Genomic DNA, 6,000 nt, shown 5'->3' with positions numbered 1-6,000 from the left:
ACACAACAAATCAAAGAAAGGTTGGATAAATGGGATTGTATTAAACTGAAGAGCTTCTACAATGCAAAGAATATAGCTAGCAAGATCAATAGAAGGCCCACAGACTGGGAGAAGATGTTCACTAGCCATACAACAGACAAAGGCCTCATATATAAAATATACTTAGAACTCAAAAGATTAAATCCCCACAAAAGAAACCCTCAAAGAAACAACCACCCCATTAATAAGTGGCCTAAAGACTTAAAGAGAAACTTCTCTGAAGAGGACATAAGAATGGCAAATAGACACATGAAGAAATACTCAACTTCTCTAGCCATAATAGAAATACAAATCAAAACAACATTGAATTTCCACCTCATCCCACTTAGAATGGTTATTATCAAGAAATCTAATAACAACAGATGCTAGAGGGGATGTGGCCAAAAGGGAACCCTACTGTATTGTTGGTGGCAGTGTAAACTTGTTCAATCATTCTGGAAAGTAGTATGGAGGTTCCTCAAAAGACTCCACGTAGAGCTCCCCTATGACCCAGCAATCCTACTTTTGAGCATTTACCCAAAAGATCATAAACAAGGCCATACTAAAGTTACCAGCACAACCATGTTTATTTCAGTATTATTCACCATAGCTAATATATGGAACCAATCCAGATACCCCTCACTAGATGAATGGATCAAGAAAATATCTCTCTCTGTCTCTCTGTCTCTGTCTTTGTCTATCTCTCTGACTCTGTTCTCTCTCTCTCTCTCTCTCTCTCTCCCTCTCACAAACAGACACACACACACAAAATGGAATTCTATGCTTCCATCAGCAAGAATGGTATCACTCCATTTGTGAGGAAATGGAAAGACTTGGAAAAGATTATATTAAGTGAAGTAAGCCAGACCCAAAGAAACATAGGTCCTATGGTTTCCCTTATTTGCAATAAATAATTTACATCTAGGATAATCTTAGTATAATCTAGTATAATGTTAATATAATCTAAGCAGATGAGCTGAATAGCTCAATAGCTACATACATATGACCATATAAGATGATGCTAAGCAAAATGAACTCCAAGACATGGACACAAGAGGTTTTTCTTTGTTGTTATTGGTTTTTAATGTACTATGTGATTTCTTGTTTCTTTTGTAAATTCTTCCCCCTATGGTATATCCCCTGTTGTCACTGTATTTGATTTTGGTACCCTGGTTGTATATAAATTTATCTGAATTAGGGAAGGAAAAGGAACAACAGAATGGTGTGACGAAGGACAAAGGGAAAACCAATGCAACAGCTATATTCACAAGACAATATGTTGGAAATAATCTGTACAACTAGAGGGGACTGGGGGAGGGGAGAGAAAGTGGGAGAAAAACGAGGGAAGGGGTAAGAAGTTTGACAATAAATGTACTCATTACCTTACTTATGTAACTGTAATCTGTCTGTACATCACCTTGACAATAAAAAATAAATATTTATAAACTTCCCTCTTAAAACTGTCTTTTCTGGATCCTCAAAATTCTGATACATGTGTTTCCTCTTGGATTTCAGTCTAGAAAATTTCTAATTTCTCTTCTCCCTTGATTCTACAATAACCTATGAATCACACCAAATATTTAATCTCTGAATAGTTTTAAAGCTTTTAATAATAGTTTTAATAGCTTCCGAAGTGCTTCTTGCTATTGATTTTTTTTTTTTTTGTCGGTTGTGGGGCTTGAATTCTGGGCCTGGGTGCTGTCCTTGAGCTCTTCAGCTCAAGTCTAGAGCTCTACCACTTGAACCACAGCACCACTTCCAGTTTTCTGGTAGTTAATTGGAGATAAGAGTCTCATGGACTTTCCTGCCTGGGCTGTCTTTAAACCTTGTTCCTCAGTTTTCAGCCTCCTGAGTAGCTAGGATTATAGGCGTGAGCCACTGGCGCCCGGCTTGCTATTGATTTTTAATTTCATTTCATTATAATATGTTAAGAAATAATACTTTTTAAATATTTGTTAAGACTTACTTATGGTCTGGTTACTTCTCTGGCGAGAAGTGTATTTTGACATAGTACATACTGTATTAGAAGCTGACCATTCTACTTCGTTTGTAGATCTCACAAGTTAGGGATTTGTGCTGTGGCAGCAGAGTATATGGAGTAATCTATCTGTAATTACTCTTTTCTTCTTGCCTGCAGTCTGTGCTCTAAAAGAATATGGGACTGACTTATGCTTTGGTTCCTCATAGGTGTACTGTTGTTCACAGTGGGGGTTTTGTTTGTTTCTTAGTGATGTCTTTGTAAAATGAGATTCTAGGAGCAGGTTTCCTGACCTAGCCATGCCTGCTTGTCATCTGCTTGACATTTTTATCCTCATTACTCTTTGAGTTAAAATAGTGATTCAAGTTTGAGCAAAGAAAGGTTGTATGTAGGGCAACAAGTATTGACTCATAGCTGTGATGGGAATGTAATTCAGTGATAGAGCTTCTATATAATGCATTCAAATTATGCTTGACCCATGCACTGACATGAAATAGCAAAATAAGTAACTGCATCATCAATAAGTATCAGAGTGTCACTCACTGGTTGGTCTTTGGAAATGATTTTGGTCTGTTCAGAGCATAGCAAACAGTTTTTTTTTTGTTTGCTAATGTAAGGTAGTATGAGACCAAAGTTATCTTGGCTGGAGTTTCCTCTGACAAGATTAGGTCCAGTGTCTCCAGGGCTAGGTTGTATCTGAACTCCTCTGCACCACTGGAGCTCAGGCCTTCCTGTGAAACCTGTATGGTGGGCAAGGTAACAAACTGTATTTGGTGGAGCAGTTGGGGCAGGTTTCACAGTTACTAATGCTCACTGTCGGGAGCCCTAAAGGGAGTCTCTCTGCATGATAAGCTTGACTATCTCGCTGGAACATCTCCAGGCTGTTTACAGAATCTGGTCTTTTCATCCTGCCCCAAACAAAGATCAGGTAGCTGCTGAAGACCACCTTTTCACACTGCCCTAAGCAAACATCCTGCAGCTGCTACAGCCAATGAAAAAGCTTCCTTATTCTAAGCATATAAATACCCCTGTGTGAAAAATAAAAATTGGCAGCTTGATCAGAATCCTTGTCTTGCTGTCATTCTTCGTGTCTCTTGTCCCTTCATTCCTTCTCGCTTAGGTTCATTGCCCTGGTTGAAGACCTGCTGGTCGGGACACTCATAACTCTGTGTTTTTGTGTTTCAGTTCTAATACTAAGTGCTAATGCTTTGCTCAGCCTTCCACACACAGTCATGGGTATTAGGTGATTTTTCAATCATATGTATGTATATATATATATATATATATATATATATATATACACATATATATATAGTGATATGTTTAAATCAAGTTAAAGATATATATCAACTCAAACATTTACCATTTGCTTATGATGGAAACTCACAATCTTTTATGTTTTTCAAATATACAGTATCTCATTGTTATCCATAATCACCTTACTTTGCAATAGCATACTAGAACTTCTTACTACTACTGACTTGAACTTTATTACTTATTCACCAACATTTCCCCCCTCACCAGCCTCTCATAATCACCATTCCACCCTTATCTTCCAGATTAACTTTTACATATTCTACATAAAAGCTTTTCCTTTTAACATCATGTAATTGACTATTCTCTTTTTAAAGACTAGCAATGCTAAGATTTATTCATTTGATTTGGTTTCAATAAAACAGCTCTTAGTTTTCTGTTCTCTATTTGATGCATTTCTGTTCTTATTTTTGTTACTCACTTCCTATTGCTAACTTTGTATTTGGTTTAGTTATTTTTGTGGTTACTTGCAGCGTAACATTTTTTTAGACTTACCTCCACAGAATGAGTTTTCCTACACACTATAGCTTTCACTGTGTTGTATTCTCATTGTGGCTTGCTTGAAGATTTTTAATCAAAAATCATATTTTCTGTCATTCCTGGGGCTTGAATTCAGGGCCTGGGCACTGTCCTTGAGTTTTTGGTCAAGGCTAGCACTCAACCAATTGAGCCACAGCACCACTTCTGGCATTTTTTTATGTATGTGACACTGAGGAATCAAACCTAGGGCTTTATACATGCTAGCAAGCACTCTACCACTAAGCCACATTCCCAGCCCTCAGAAATCATTTTAATCAAGATTCATTGTACTTATAAACTGACATGTTGAAGTGGAACTCATTTGTAAAATTACTTAAAATAATAAAAATTACATAAATTGAAAAAAATACCAGTTCCAGCATTTGAGTGGTTAATTAGAGATAAGAGTCTCATGGACTTTACTGCTTGGGCTGCCTTTGAATCATGATCCTCAGATCTCAGCCTCCTGAGTAGAATTATAGGTGTGAGACACTGGAGCCTAGACACAGTCTTTCTTTTTAGCATTTTTATTTGTATATATAATTGTACAAAATAGTTGGTTTCATTATGACCTTTTTTTGGTCAGTCCTGGGGCTTGAACTCAGGGCCTAGGTGCTGTCTCTGAGTATTCTTGCACAAAGCTAGCATTCTACCTCTTGAACTGCATGCAGCTCCACCTCTGGCTTTTTGATGGTTAATAGGAGATAAGAGTGTCATGGACTTTCCTGCCTGGGCTAGCTTTGAACTGCAATCCTCAGATACCAGCCTTCTGAGTACCTAGGATTACAGGCATGAGACACTTGTGACCACATTATTGTGACATTTTATACATGCCTATAATGTATATTGATTATATTTATCCCATTATTCCTTTACCCTAGTCCCCTTTCTCTTCCTAAATAGCCCTCTTCTACTTGCATGCTTTAAAAAAGAATCCAAATTCCACTTATGAGATAAAATGTGGAATTCATTTTTCTTTTTTAATGTTTTTTATTGTAAAAAATAGTATACAGAGGGGATACAGTTACATGAGTAAGGCAATGAGTACATTTCCTATAGAGCATTGTCACCTCCTCCTTTGTTTTTCCCCTACCACCCCTCCCCACCCAAGTTGTAAAGTTTGTTTTCAACATAGTGTCTTGTACATGTCTTTGTTATAATAGGTCAACCTGTATCCTTGTTTCAGCATTTTGTTATTTCTCTTCCCCTCCCCAAATTAGAAAAATGTATATACAAGATGCAGGGCACTGACTCGAATACAAGAGAAACAAAAAAAAAAAAAATCACATAGTACATTTTAGATACATTAAAAACAATAGCAAGAGCCAGGCGCTGGTGGCTCATGCCGTAATCCTAGCTACTCAGGAGGCTGAGATCTGAGGGTCGCGGTTCAAAGCCAGCCCGGGCAGGAGAGACCGTGAGACTCCTATCTCCAATAAACCACTGGAAAACAGGAAGTGGCGCTGTAGCTCAAGTGGTAGAGCGCTCGCCTTAAGCTGAAGAGCTGAGAGACAGGGCCCAGGCCCAGAGTTCAAGCCCCACGACTGACAAAAAAAAAAAAATAGCAAGAAAGAAAAATAAGTTGTGTCCCTATCTTGGGATTTCATTTTTGTAAGTGCCATTGTTTTAAAACAACAGAAAACCACAGGGGCTGGAAACGCATTATATCTGGAGATAAAGCTGAACAAAAATACCAGTGGTGGAAGATGGAGCAGAAATACACTCTGCACCTATTTTACCATGTTCCCAAAATGATCAGTTATAGTGACAGATATGAAGGTATTAAAGCTCATAGAAAGATACCTAGAGTAAGAAAAGTGAGACAAAATATTTATTTACCTTGCTTTTTCCTTTCCCTATTAGCTTCTTGTTCATTTTTTATGGAGATGAAGAGTATTATATAGAAATTTGGTGAGATTGGACTTAGTATATTCTCAACATTTAGACCAAATGATCAGTTATTTGGTCTAGTGAAATCACTTTTTCTAGAAAACCTCTGAAATACATTTCTTTCATTTCCTATGAAGGCAGCCATTTTCCTTCTCACAGAGGGTCTTAAAAGTAGCCATGTGCTGATATCCATCTACAAAACAAGCCTCTAGAGCTCAGGAAAATGAGCTTCTCTTGTAGCCATAAAGTATGTTTTTCTTCCTGAAAGAAAATACTTCAGT

Source organism: Dipodomys merriami, unplaced genomic scaffold (genome assembly GCF_024711535.1).
Source record: "Dipodomys merriami isolate MVZ:Mamm:240054 unplaced genomic scaffold, mDipMer1.0.p SCAF_3, whole genome shotgun sequence".
Lineage (NCBI taxonomy): Eukaryota > Metazoa > Chordata > Mammalia > Rodentia > Heteromyidae > Dipodomys > Dipodomys merriami.
This window is presented reverse-complemented; position numbering follows the sequence as displayed.